Source organism: Adiantum capillus-veneris, chromosome 13, assembly GCF_014529385.1.
Source record: "Adiantum capillus-veneris isolate H3 chromosome 13, ASM1452938v2, whole genome shotgun sequence".
NCBI lineage: Eukaryota > Viridiplantae > Streptophyta > Polypodiopsida > Polypodiales > Pteridaceae > Adiantum > Adiantum capillus-veneris.
Genome location: NC_140943.1, coordinates 157,959,337 through 157,975,340, shown reverse-complemented (window position 1 = coordinate 157,975,340; position 16,004 = coordinate 157,959,337).

The window sequence follows — 16,004 nt, the reverse complement described above, 5'->3', positions numbered from 1 at the left end:
AAGAGGCCCCTCCAACACCTTGAAAAAAGGTGTAGAATAATGGCAGGGGATCGTGCACATGTGGCAATGCGGACCACTTTGAGCCTAATTGTCCACGAAGAAGGCAGCAAACTATTTGCAAATCAAACCAGCTAGCATCTAACAAAATTCATACATTGGTGGAAGGGCATAAAACCTTTGTGATGTGTATTATTGAAGGTGACCTCTTAATGAGACTATAGGACCTATGAATTGATGCATGTCAGGCAAACAATATAGTGTGTTCAAAACCAAAATGAAAGAAGAAACCAAACGAAGAGATGAATGTTTGATAGGATTCAAGTGCATGAGAATAATATCTACCATCGATGGTCCTCCATCTACTAGAGAACACTAGCACATATGAAAGAGGAAGGATTGTTCGCACGTTATTTTCCACCACTTGAGGTGTGTGAGAAGATGGTTTAGCTCCTTGCCAACACTCCCAATGATACTTTTGCAATCAAAAGACACATTACCACTCAATGAGACAACTCCATTTGATTTGGCAATCTTTTATAATAATTGCATGTGCTTCAATATCCTCTCTCTCTCTCTCTCTCTCTCTCTCTCTCTCTCTCACACACACACACACACACACACACACAAATCTATGTTCCATTTTCTTCTACGTACATGGGTCACATCTTACTCAAAATGAGTAAGGCTCTTGCATGATGGCTCTCCTTAAGCCTAGTCAAGGGATAAACTACACCGCAAAAATTTTAAAGACCCTTATGGAGAGCCTTGTTATTCTTCCCATTTTAGGTGACATTATTCATCAAGTGACACAAAATCCATGAAGTAATATGTTGAAATCAAATGGATTTTTTTTTGCTTTTGCCTTGTCATTTGTTTCATTTCGTACACTTAGGCTCTCATTTTAGTTTCAATGTGTTGTTGATACTATGGTTTAAAGTTGTCAATTTTCATGGAAAATTCTTAAAAGCTGTTTGTAACAATGCCCAAAAAAAACATGCATATAGAAATTTGTTGGTATCCCCTGTTGTTGATTGAGCAATCACCCTGATCACGATGGAAGTAGTAGGTGGTATGACGGGGGGCGTATGAAAATTCCCTACAAAACAGGGTAAGCTAGGGATTGTGCAACACATAAGGGGGCTTGGAGATGCACCACAGCACCGGCCGAGGCACAACAGTGTGCCTCTCCACAAGACAGGGTGTAGTTTTGATAAGGTGGAATGGGTAGAATAGGATTCCAATTTGGGTCTTCTATGTCTTGATTAGGGGGCACACTTTGATCTCAACTAAGGATACCTTAAAACCATTGATGTAGACGTTATTGGTTGTTTGCAAATTGGGTGCACGTTTTCCTCCACCCTTGCCATCCTCAGTTTTTCCACACATTGCCATGTCGGCTCTCACACCCTTGCCTTCAATGGTTGTTGACACCCTATTTTAGCAACAATAAATGCACGACAAAAAAGTGTTGGGGTAAAGGCGGTGTTCCTTATCCCAAGTCAGATACAATGTCTGGCTGCCCACTCACCCATACCTTATGCTTTGTATATACAAGAATAAGGGGCTTCTCTCTCATTGTGAGGTTGTCTACACACATTTTGCATCCTCTCCTTCCTCTCTCTCACACGCATGCATCCACACACATGCTCTTTTGATTGGTATCGTAGCACGATTCCACGCGAGGAGCTCATCGTAGAGAACTCTCACTTTGTGGTGTGCAAGCATTGGTGCGTCGATGAGTAAGTGATCATTCCAGAGCTCACCATTGGAGCTTGGTGCAAGTGAGATCACTCAGTCTAGAGTAAATTGGAGTGGAGAAGCATTAGGTGAGCTTCATTTCATCTCATCATGTGTATAGGAACAAGTGTGAGGTTGCATTTGGTTCACAGGTGCATTTGGGACTGTATATGCAGAAAGATTTGCATCACAAATTTAGGAGATAAAAGGCTACAAGCCACCAAATATTCTTCTTGGATTGAATCCAAAAACAAGTGTTCCCTTTGTTGGTATTCAATTGAACATCCACATAGCAAAGGCCCTGTTAATCAAAGGAACACTTACCATTTTGAGAGGTTGACCTGTCACAAGCTAGCATTCATCAAGCTTCGTCACAAACAAAGATGGATTTACCACTTCCCTCCTCCTGTGTTAATGCATAAAATCTAATCTTGAACTCTTAAAGCTTCAATAGGCCATCATACAAATTGTGAAATTACGTAGCATAATGTTGGAATTAGGGTTACAGGAAAACACACACAGCTTGGAGAAGACAAAGGAAGCTCGAGGCACACAACCGAGAGTATATTACTTAGTGTGCAATGGAAAGATAGATAGCCCTAGAATGATGGGCGTATATACAATGCACGGGGGGAAAACCTCCTAAAGAGGGAAAAAATGCCCCGGTAGTCCTAAGTGTGTTCACACACATCACTACCACATGTATATGGTAACAAATCCCCCCTTGAGTGATGCGGTGAACGGGAGCTGGCAAAAGGGGAGTAAACCCAAAGCATTGCGGAAAGATTCGAACTTCTCATGAGATAATTCTTTTGTGAAAAGATATGTAAGGTTGTCATGTGTTGGCACATAAGCCAAGTTGATCTCTCCTGCTGAGAGCCTCTCCCTGACATAGTGGTAATGCACCTCAATGTGCTTTATGCAAGCATGAAAAATTGGGTTCTTTGCAACTACCAATGAGCTCTGATTGTCAGTATAGATAGTGTTGGCAATGTCATGTCCAACACCCAAATAATCCATAAGGCGTTTTAGCCATACTCACTCAATCATAGCTGTGAAGACTGGCATGTACTCAGTCTCACAACTGGAAGTGGCCACACTAGGTTGCTTCTTGCTCAACCATGATATGCATGAGCTACCAAGCATGAAATAAAAACCATTTGTGGACACTCGTGAGTCCAAAAAAGCATGTAAGTTTGGTGGCAATGATCCCCCCTTGGGATAAAACAAGCCAAGATGTAAAGTGCCACTCAAGTAGCAGAAAATCCTCTTGACAGCCTTGGGCTATGCATAAATTTGCTGACTTGTGAGACAACAATTGAATATTTCCTCTCCGACCTTGTGTTGCATACATAAATGAGGCATCCAACAGCATTTTGGTGAAGAGTGACATCTGCAATATCACCAGTGTCATGAAGACTCAATTTCAAACATGTTTCCATGGGAGTGGCAATAGGTTTGCAATCCTCAAGTCCAAACTTACATAGCAATGTCTCTATGTAACTTTTTTGACACAAGGCAATACCACCATCACATTGCTTAAATTGTATTTCCAAGTAATGATGCAACAGCCCCAAATCTTTCATCTTGAAAGTAGCATTCAAATCAGCCTTAAATTCAGCAATATGTCTCTTATTTGGTCCAATGATCAGCAAATCATCTACATAAATAACCATAATGAGAAGTACATCACCCTCAGGCTTTACATATAATGTGCTTTCTGTTGGACTATTATTACAAAAGCCTCATTTGACCAAATGAGTGTTAGCCTTCTCATACCAAGCACGAGGAGATTGCTTCAACCCATACAAAGCTTTGTTACATTTTCACACCTTATCCTCTTGTCCTTTCTTGGCAAAACCGCGACTCTATGTTACATAAATTTCCTCAAATATGTCACCATTCAAGAAAGCAGTAACAATGTATGATTGATGTACATCCCAACCAAAATGAGCTGCCAATGCACATAGAAAATGCACAGTAGTCATACGACAAGTGGGAGAAAAAGTCTCTTCATAATCTATGCCTTTTTGTTGTGCATAACCCTTTGCAACAAGTTGAGCCTTATAGCAATCAATCTCACCACCCGGCTTGCGTTTCAACTTGTAAGCCCACTTTGTATCAATGCCCTTTTTGCCAGGAGGCAAATCACATAAAGTCCATGTGTCATTTTCTATAAGTGCATCATATTCTGATTGCATGGCAGCCATCCAATTTTTTTATTTATGTGCTTCTTCAAAAGACAGAGGTTCCTCAACATCACGTAAGCTAGACACAGCCAAAGCATAACAATTTGATGCATAAGATGCACGAAGAGACCCTGAATGAGTGCGACTAGACAAAGGTGCATCCAATTTACTGCCACGCAATGTATGCACCAGCCATTTTGGCATACCTCTAACCTACTCATTTTCAACCCTTTCCTCATCAAGGACATCATGTACATTTGCATCATAAATAGGCTAATCATTAACATTTTCAAAAACCCCCATATGCTGTACATTTGCCTCATTGGAATTTACATTCGAACTTCCACCACTAAAAAGAGCCAACAAAGTGTCATAAATGTCCTGTGAGATGACATTACTATCTCTAGTACATGACAGCAAGGGTTGAACAAAATCTTCCACAAACACAACTTCCCATGAGACCAAGATACACTTTGTTTGTGGATGCTACAGCCTCTAAACTTTTCTTTTAGCACTATAACCAGTAAAAACACATTTGACAGCCTTATCATGCAATTTTTAGTGTTGTGTTTGTGGCACCAAAGCATATGCCAAACAGCCAAAAACACGCATGTGCTCAATTGAAGGCTTTCTATCATGACATACTTCATATGGAGTAATAGACTGCAAAGCTTTCATAAGACACCTGTTAAGTACATAAGTGGCACACATGGTGGCCTCAAGCCAAAACGAATGTGGCAAAGCTTGACTTTTGACCATACATCGTGCCATTTTCATAAGTGACTTGTTTTTTCTCTCATCAATACCATTTTGCTTAGGCGTATAAGGCATTGTACATTGGTGTTTTATCCCACGACTATACAGAAATGCATTAAATTCATGAGATATATACTCCCCCCCTTGATCGGAACGGATGGTGCCAATAGTACATTTCGTGACATCTTCAGCCATAGCCAAAAAAAATTTGAAGCACATAAAAACTTGAGACTTTGCTTTAAGCGGATACACCCATGCATGCCTAGAGTAATCGCCAATGAAAGTCATGAAGTAAAGGTAATCGCCCAAGGATGGAGTTTGCAAGGGCCCACAAACATCACTATGCACAAGCTACAACCTGCATGTGGCCCTAACTGAACCATCCTTTGGAAACTTTGAACGCTGCATCTTAGCCAAAATATAGCCTTAACAAACATGTTTGACAGGTGCTTCAAAAGGCAGCAAAGAAGCAACCATATTAGATTTCTACAAACGCAACAAACTGGCAAAATTCAGATGACCAAAACGTGCATGCCAAAGTTTTGCATCTGAAATAGCCTTTGAATCCACAACTACATTTGCAAAATTATGTCCACAGTTGTCATACAAAGTGAGCTTATATAGTCCACATCATAAAATGCAAGATGCAACAATTTCATCGCCAAAATTGAGATCGTGTACAATACATCTTTGACTATAAGACCAAGTATAGAAAGTGTAGATACAAACAAAAGATTCTTCTTGATCCCAGGTACACAAAGCGCATCAACAAATGTAAATGAACTGCCATTTGCAGCAATAAGCACATGTTTCCAACTCCTTGAGTCGGATAAGAGGCATTGTTGGCACAAGTAAGTGAATTCCCATGAGAGACATACTCAATAGAGGTGAACAAATCACGATGTGAGGAAATGTGCTTTGTAGCAACACTGTCAAAATACCACACATGTGAATCTGCAACAACTGACATGCATGCATCATGGACAACAGGATTATAGGTACACTTTGTACTAAAAGCCCATTCTGCATCAACATCAACATCACAGTCTCGTTTCACAGAAGACTCAACAATAGTTGCATTTGTAATGGAACCAGCATTTGCAGTGGAACCACCCTCTTTCTTCTTTGCCTCTTTGGCCTTCAACTTAGGACATTGCTTACTAGGTTTACAATAATGGCAACGCATCTTCTTTTTGCCCTTATCACCAGAATTTCCAGATGAACTTCTGTTAGAAGAAGCATTAGGAACATGTGATTTTCCACTCCCAGAAGAACCATGAGAAGTGGATGCATTTTTGTTACCACCTTTTCTTTGAGCAACAATAAAGGCATGTTCAACTGCACGCTGTCTAGTCCCATTTTTCTAGAAAGCGACTCTTGCAACAGCAATGTGCATAATTCATCAAACTTGACAGCTTCAGGATTTCCTTGGGTCATAAGTCTCGAAGTACTAGCAAAAGTCTGGTAAGAATCTAGTAAGGCATCAAGAATAGTCTGCACAAGGGAATTTCTAGATGAGCTTCTGTCAGAAGAAGCATTAGGAATAGGTGATTTTCCACGCACAGAAGAACCATGAGAAGTGGCTACATTTTTGTTACCACCTTTTCTTTGAGTAGCAATAAAGGCATGTTCAACTGCACGCTGTCTAGTCCCGTTCTTTTTAGAAAGTGACTCTTGCAATAGCAATGTGCATAATTCATCAAACTTGACAGCTTCAGGATTTCCTTGGGTCATAAGTCTCCAAGTACTAGCAAAAGTCTGGTAAGAATCTGGCAAGGCATCAAGAACAGTCTGCACAAGGAAACTATCTAAAATGACTTCACCTATAGAAATAAGTTGCTCATTGATACCCTTGACACCAGCAAAGAAAGTGTCCATATCATCTTCCTCATGCATAATCTTTGATTGTAGCTCTTTGCGCAGCAATGCAATTTTAGCCTCATTGCGACTTGCATGAAGACCATCCAAAATATCCCAAGCTTGTTTGGTAGATTTTGCCGAAAGAATGTGGTGAGTAATAGTGTGCTTCATAGACAACACAATCAATGCATGAGTCTGTGCATCTTTTACATCCCTAAACGAGCTCGCTTAGATGTAGGCAAAACAACTCTAACAACAACAATCCTTGCAGCAAGACCTGCATCATCCTCAACATTGCCTACATCCTCAGAACCTAGACGTACACCAATCCCTTGCACATTATTCCACACGCCCTTCGACACAAGAACATGTTGCATCATATAAGCCACATAGGGTAATTGCCCCCATCCAATCTGTCCTCAGCAGCAAACATCTTGAACACATCTGTGTTGTTGTCAGCCATGGTAAATGTTGCACCTGAGGTGAAAACTACCCAAAAAGAGAAACGAAGCGGGAAGAACACGTGCTATATAGCACAAATGGTAGAAGACTGTAAGGGACCTGTTATGCAAAAAAACGCACTGAAAAAAATTCTATACAAAATGGCGAAATGGCATGTGCAATACTGCATGTAGTGGAAATGGAGGCCGAAATGAGCCCAAATAAAAAATTTGAGCAGACTGAGCTCTTCGAGTATACCCAAAAAAAAAATGTGTACCTGTGAATGCTCGCCAAAGCTCACTAAAATCGGAGAAAGTGAGCAGGTGTGTGCTGGAGTTGTTGGCGACGAAGCTCAGGAGGACGCAACCTGCTCTAATACCAATTGTTGGAATTAGGGTTACAAGAAAACACACACACCTTGGAGAAGACGAAGGAAGCTCAAGGCACACAACTGAGAGTGTATTACTTAGTGTGCAATGGAAAGATAGATAGCCCTAGAATGATGGACGCATATACAATGCACAGGGGAAAAAACCTCCTAAAGAGGGAAAAAATGCCCCAGCGTTCCTAAGTGTGTTCACACACATCACTACCACATGTATATGGTAACACATAAGGCTTTGCTAACTTCCACAGGCATGACATCATCAACCCATTGAAACACATCTAACAAACTTTCTTTATCATTGTTGGTGCATTTCTTTCCAAGATTGACATTGTAAGGTTTTGGAAGCAATCTTAAGATCCCCTTTGTTATGTGACATGGCGTGAGTACTCTATACGAAATCTTATATGCATTGAAATTAATTCCTACACTATCACATACCTCCATCATTTCTTGAGTCATCACAATATCCCTCAATTCGAAGAAGAACTTTTGGGTGCAAAATTTGGGTCATGCTCGCATTCAATGGGTTATGAAAAGTCTCCCCAAGTTCCTTTGGTTTGACAATGTGTTGAAGTAGCGTATGCCATGTGGCTTGACTTCAAAATCAATTTTTATCATAATTTGGGCAAAAGGCCTATGGTAGGAAAATTGTTAGTAGCATGCCCAATGTCTGCACTGAAATGGACTAAAGAGCAGACATGCTTGCGGCAGGTATGTCTCCCAAGCACCAAATGGATTAGTCATCCATCTTGGAAAGATGTCGTAGGGTAAAAAAGGGATCCTCTACCCGCTAAGTACGATTGACTAATGACTAAGGCTTTATCTCTTCTACCTCATAGTCGAGGACGACTATGATTTCAAGAGAGAGTTAATGTCATAAAATCTAATATCTAACCAACCCAAATGATTTTCTCATATTAGATTGATCACTTAATGTGGGAGAATAAACGGGAACAAGTGTTAAGATATAGATATGTGCTTATAGATCTATCTCAACACGGGGCCAATAGTAAAGGGGCCCAAATGGGAGATGGTCTATCAAGAGCAAGGCTAACCAATGGAGCATAAGACCTTAGGGTTAGCTTCATTGAAGACCTCCAATAATGTGTGTAAAAGTCCTTTGACCTTAGGTAAGCTAGGGCTGAGCTTGAGGTGGGAACCCGGCCCAAACTTGAGGTGCTTGTCATGCTTGAGGTGCTTGACTGGCTCCATGCTTGAGGTGCTTGACTTGGTGCATGATTAAGGTGCTTGAAGTGCCTTAAGAAGCTTGCCTGAGATGCTTGTGGGAACACCCCCTACTTCAAGTGCTTAGTCATGCTTGATGACTAAGGGGCTTGCTCATCCAAAGTCAAAAAGATCCCTACAAGGAGGGGGGCGAGCCTACAAGGGGGGGGGGGGATGAGAGAGAACACACACACACACACACACACACACACACACACACACACACACACACACACGCACACACACACACACAAGGGAAGCCCCAGCTTGAAGAGGCAGCAAGGACACTTGTCAAGTTCCTCCTCATGTTGCCCTCATGGTGTGCCTGAAACCTATTGGTTGGCCACCCAAGGGGTCCAATGATAATAAAGGATATTTAATTAATTGATTTTGCATTTATCAAGTCCTCTCTCTCAAAGGGGAAAGGGGGACACTTGTCCCAAGGCTATCCCTGTTGCTTGTAATGGCTCCTGCTTGTGATTGGCTAGGCCTGGAGGGGTCCAATGAGCTTCAAGCATGAGCTACAAGGGGGGGTCGACCCAAGCAAGCTAGGGGGGGTGCTTAGGGGGTATACTCACCCACACACACTCACAAACACTCTCATTGTGTACTATGCAAAGTGCAAGAGCTCCCTCTCTTTCTCCAAGCATGTAGAGGTTGAGAGCCTACACCAACACTCTTGGCTATGGAGTGCAAATCCATCCAAGAGCCATGCTTCAATGCTTGAGCTTGCCATCTATTTCTTCTTCATTACTATGCTATTATGTATGCTAGCACAAGAGTTATGATAAGTGAGGAACTAGCTCTTTCTCGTATGAAATGTTTCTTCTTCCTCTTCCCTACCCTCATTCCCTGCTAGCTCTCTCCACCTTCGAAGGTGTTTGAGGTCTTGGGACTGAGGCTTGGTATAGTTAAAGCTTTCTTCAAGTTTAGGTTATGCTATGATGGTGATGCATGAAGCTTTCCATCTTCATTGCTTCACCTAGGTCACAAGGAACATAAAGAATGTATTGTAACAAGTCTCTCTTTATGGGAGAAATCATAATACAAATGCCTATTGGAGGGGGGACCGGCTCCACATAAATCCGGTCCTCAACTATTGTCATGTTCTCTAAATTCTCTCTCTTGCAAAAGTATTGTCTATGCCAAGTTAACTAAGTGCTATGATTATGTTTCTATCTTCAATTATGTCAACCCGCTATGCTCACAAAATCATTTCTTGAAAGTACTCTCATTAAATTCCGCTACTCTCAAATTGAATAGGCAAATTCCATTACATGCACAAAACAAAAATCTTTAAGCAATGAAATGAACCAATGTGCAAGCTTAGTTTGTGGTTCTTTCAAGAACTACCACATATAGACATTGATTGTTTCTTGCATTTGCGTGCATGGAAGCCAAGGGGAATGTCTATGAGGAGCTCAATTTGGCATCGTAGAGATGCACATAATTATCCAAACTCCTATCTTGCTCATGCTGTTGTTGTTGCAACTTCTCTTTGACCTTGACAATCTCATCATTGAGTTGCTGCAACATCTCAATGGCATTGTCGCGGACTTATTGAATGTCCATAACATGTTTCTCACACCAAGAAGAATATGTAGCAAGGAGTTTCTTTCTTGCCCCATTTTGTACAAGAACATTGAATGCAATATCTTGCAATAGCCAAGTAGGCCTCCATGTCCACCACCTATGAAGCAGAACAGCTTTGTGACATAACAAATAATATTTTAAAATGGTGGTGTTCCACTAGTGATAGGATGGTCCGAGTAAATATGGTTGTCAACCCATTGATTTATGGATTTGCACCCAATGCTACATTGATCATCTTTCGCATTGGGATTGGATGTACCAACTCAGAAGGTTGAATATTGTGGCTACAAATCAACATTGAGTCGAAACCTTCTTGGCCTCCTGGTAATGTCCTATAACAAGAACATATTGGATGACATTTTGAGTGACCTTAAGCACACAAAGGATCTTCCAATTTAATTTTAGATTCAATGTGGATAGGGTGATAAAGATTTGGCTATGGAGGAGGGAAGTAAAGGGAGCACATAGATAGGGGGTTTGGATCAAGTTGTGGAGGGAAGAAAGGGAGGAAATTGTGATAGTACACCTTTGCATTTGATTGGATACTCATGGGTGCTTTAGACAGAGAAAGAGAGAAAAAGATGGTGCCACACACAACAAGAATAGTGACTCTCATGGTTTTGTGCTTGAGATGGTGATGGAAAAGCATGAGAGAGGCAAAAAATGAAGAAAGAGATTGTGCGAGAGTAGGTTTGCACTTTGAGAAGATGTACGCTTTTTCTCATATCTTAGTGGGTGGAATGGTCGCCCAATGATTCAGAGAAGGAGCTAACTTTGGCGTGCGTGTGTGTGTGTGTGTGTGTGTGTGTGTGTGTGTGTGTGTGTGTGTGTGTGTGTGTGTGTGTGTGAGAGAGAGAGAGAGAGAGAGAGAGAGAGAGAGAGAGAGAGTTAACTTACATTTTAGAGAGTGATAGAGTTTTGGAAAGATTGCTTTTCTGATAGTAGAGGGCTAGAAATTGCTTTTCTCAATTGCGTCCAGGAGCAAGAGAGGGGTTTTAATGTAAGAGAGAGAGAGGAGAGCGTGGGAAAATGACAATACAAAATTCAAAAAAATGCATTTAAAAATGGAGTTACCCACTTTACTTTTTGCTAGAATTTCATGTTTTAAAGGCCAAGAAATGGAAAAATCCTTTTTCTCTAGGCCTAACCTAAACCTTTTGCCGCCACCACTCTAGACTTGGTCAAAGCATGGTTAATTTCCTTAAAATGCCAAATAAAGAGGCCCTTCTAGACACCATTTGCTTCCTAATGGCTCCGTACATGTCGTACTTAGGGTCCATGAGCCATCCATATCCCCTCACCTTGCCATTCGTGCACCCACTCCTATGGTTGTCTACTAGTCCCCTTTTTCACATTATGCAATGCTCCGATACTATTGTGAGGGACATTTTGCAAGCTCACTACATTAGCATTTCCTAGATCTCATCATCACCTTTTTGAGATGCAAGGTCCAAGTGCATATATGCATGCTCAATGAGCACCTCCTTCGTTGTCTTCCTTGTTTGAGGCAAGCAAAAGTCTTTAACGTGTCCTTTAATAGCTGTTAATGAATTCACTAACCGTTTGTTGTCTACTCCTTGTGTGCAAAAGAACTCAACCGCCAAGGGTGGTAGTGGTGGATAGCCATCGACCGTTGTCCATATCAAATCTATTGAATAGTTCTAATGACTTGATAGATGTGGCACATGATGACGAGGTCGTCTACTCTCCATTATTGTTTTCTTTACATGCTTATTTGCACGTCACAAAACAAAGCAACAGTGTGCCTAAGAAAGCAGCGCGAGAATGTAATCGACTGAGAAGAAGATGATAAGGAAAGCACAAATGACAGGGAATGAGCAAGAGAACCATGAAAACTCTCAATCAAATGAGAGCACCTGTATTTAATGTGATTTATGTCACATTTATCCTATCTCGGTCTTGACAAAAGGAAGATTCCCACATCACAATGTATCTTCAATTTCATATTTTTATAGCAATTGAACATTGTTTTTAATAAAATGCAAAATCTTAGATACAGATAAATCGAAGCAACCGTGATGGTAGCCGGACCTCCATTGGCTAGACGACATTGTCTCTTTAGTGCCAAAAGGACCAAATTAGAGTCCAAACTTTCCTTAATGATGGTCAATGTGAAATTGCTAGGTGAGTGAGTTGGAAAGATAAGTGGCCACCACATTGGGTAGGCAGACCACATTGGCAAAGTCTAGTTGTAGTATCATTGGCAAAGATCCTTGTGTTTATTACCTTGTGCTAGTGATAACAATGTTGGACTTGACACCTTAACAAATATAAATGAGGCTGCAATACATAAAGTGAAAAATAGCTAATCTAGATAAGGCAAGTGTTCACTCCTGAGAGAGTGGGGTAGGAAATTCTCAGTGATTGCTCTGCCTCCTTTGTAGCTTGCCTAGTTTTGTTTCTTCCTCGCTTTCTTTCATTTCAACCAATTGCATTGATATATTCTTAAGTTGTAATGATGTCAGCTGATCATCCACTAGGAAATTTTCCCATGATTGCTTTGCCTCCTTTGTAGTTTGCCCACTTTCGTTTCTTCCTCAGGTTCTTTCATTTCAACCAACTGCATTGATCTATTCTTAAGTTGTAGTGATGCTAGCTCATCCACTATTCATACCTTTGTTATTTGGAGTGAATTTTTCTACTTCAGTAGTGCCACTTAAACCTAATCATATATATGAACTCCGCATGTGTACTTTTTACTATGATGAAGAAGGGGTCTTCGAAAAGTACAAACGAGACTACCTTGCCGAGTTATGCTTTGAAAATGTTTATGCCTAAAAGGTTGTCAATATCTTGCCTATCCTAGCCTAGGGAAATCCTGCCAATCATTACATTCTTGATGCTATCCACCCTCTCCTTCTCTTTAACCATTGATATGACTTCATTCATAATATGGACTTCACCTTCACACCTCTCTATAGAGCTATAGATCTCAAGCATAGGCTACTTCTGGGGTTTCTTCTTGAGAAGAATTAGTTTCCCGAACACCTTTCTTACTCCTTCTTCCCCATTTAGCTCTTGAATCATCTTTCCTCAAAACTTCAACTCCCCTTTGGAGATTAGATATGTTCTCAGGTTGTGGAGATGTTAAGAAGGCTGGTCACATACATTAGTTTGAAACCAACAATATCTTTTGTTTCATTGTTTCATAAGTATATTATGCTTCATGTCTACTCAATAGAACTTTCTATGATTATCGAATTTTGCATGTTTCCAACTTGTAGGTGGAGCCTTCATAGTGGTGTCATTGTTGCACTTTGTATACGTCTTCACTTTGATTTGTATGCAACTTAGAATAAAAATATACATAAACAATATTTATTTTCTCTGTGAGAGCTAGTGCTACCTTCATTTTGATGGCTTCTTTGAGTGCTCAATGATCTAGAAGTGTCATTGAATCCATATCTTGTAGCAATGTACATGACGAGACTGGTTGTTGGGTTGCTATTAATTGTAGACAATTCATGTGTGTGATAATGCATCCAAGCTCAAGAGGTGCAAGGTATCTAGGGGACACATTGCTTCTTGGGCACACGCAAATCATGGAGTTCAAGCTAAATGAAGATGGAAAGTGGCTAGCAAAGGCACAATGTGTGTTATAGCATCTCAATTGAAGCTTGACACGGCCTTACCTTAATCAAGGTTTCCTGCACATTGTACGTGCCATGGTGTTGAATAATCTTTATTAAAACCTATGCTTTCACGGGATATTGTCCACATACTCTAGTGTGTTTGTTAATTCCTTGCAAATATAATTCCATCAAGTTTTATAGAGTGGGAGCTGATATAATCATTCAAGAATACCTTTAAATCCATTCATGTACGAGTTTGCAAGCTATTTCATGTTGGTTTATCAATCCTCACAACTTGTATCATGATAATATTTTTCCACAGCTACACTTTTGTAACATCAAAATATAATGGGTGGGGCAATGTGTCTACCATTCACATGACCCTTGGAGAGCATGGAATGGCCTAGACCATACAACACATTGATTGTAGCTATCATAAGACAAATGAATGTGGAAGGCATTCTGAATGAAATGTACCTATGTGTCACACAAAGCAACACTACTCAATTTCTACAACTACATGCTTTCGTGTTGATTTTTAGATTGCACAGTGTCCATATGATACCAATAATATGGATTCTGAAAGGTGACTATGCAATCATTCTTGCAAATGGGTGGAAAACCAAGTCATTAATCATCTAGGGGATACCTTCAAGTGCTATGTGATTGGTGAGAAATTGATAACAACATACCATATTGCAAGGAAAAGCATGCCAATGGCATTTTTTGGTTCTTGAGGGCACCAAGAAGGTAAAGACTAAATATAAATCAAGCAATAAGACCACCACAAACCTTGTTGGGGAGGTAAATGAAGAGGTGAAAGAGCCATCCAAACATCCATGGCACTAGTGCTTCTACAAGAGACTGGATCTACTAAGGAGGTTGAACAATTGATTGAGGAAGATGCCATGATGGAGGAAGTTCTAGACTTCCAATAACTCACCTTTCATGATGTAGTGGTTGAGGGTCATCACATGTTTTTCCTCAATGAGCCACTCTCATCCTTGCTATCTACATAGGCAGTGGAATTGCTTTGAGATCAAAATTTGAAATTGATTTTCAAGATCAACCCCTCTTAGATAGACTCTCATATTGGCCCCATGGAGACAAGAATACTCAGTTCCTTGTGGAGAGCCCCACTATTCACATAAATTAGTTCACCCCTTGACTCTCCTTAAGTTCAATCCTTGGGGAGAGCCTTACTATTCGCATGATGTATCTCCTTAAGCCTGGTGGATAGGTTAACTACCCTGCAAAAATTGTAGAGACCCTTGGGGAGATTCCTACTATTCTTCCCATTTGAGCTAACATTATTTGTCAAGTGATACAAAACCCATGAAGTAATCTGTTGAAATCAAATGGGAATTTTGTTGTGTTTTGCCTTGTCAATCTATTTTCATGTTGTACACTTAATTTCTCAATTTATTTCAAATTTGTTGACATTATGGTTTAAAGTTATAAAGTTTCATAGAAAATTCATAAAGTTGTTTGTAACTATGCTCGCTAAAGCATGCTTAAATATTTGTTGTTATCCCCCATAGATGCTTGAACAATCACCCTAATTGTGTTGAAAGCAATAGGTGGCTAGACGAGGTGGGTATGCAAAATCTCCACAAAACAGGGTGAGTTGGGCATTCTGCAACACATAAGGGGGCTTTGGGATGCACCGCACCACTAGCTAGGGCATGGCGGGCTAGGAAGTGACCCTATGTCCCTCAGAGCATAGGGAGCAATTTTGACCAAGTGGAATTGTTAGAATAGGATTCCAGTTTGGGTCTTCTGTGTCTTAATTCGGGGGCACACTTTGATCTCAGCTAAGGATGCCTTGAAACCATTGATTTAGTGCCTTACTCGTTCTTTGCAAAGTGGGTGCACCTTTTGCTCCACCCTTGCCATCCTTAGATTTTGCACCCATTGCCTTGTTGGCCCTTGCATGCTTGCCTTCAATGGTCATTCACACTATTGTGGCAGTAATAAATGCACGACAACAAATTGAGAGCGCCTTCCTTGCACCTCAACATGCACCTTAGGGCCTTTAAGTCCCCAAGTGCCATCCAAACTCAAAGATTTCCAAACCTGAAATGTGTGATTTTTGCCCTTCATATTGTTGGGGTATAGGCGCCTGTGCCTTGCCCGGCCTCCCAGAGTCGGGGCGCCCACTAACTTGTATACCTTATACATAGCATAAGTGTATAGGGGGCTGCTCACTCTTTGAGTCTCCCC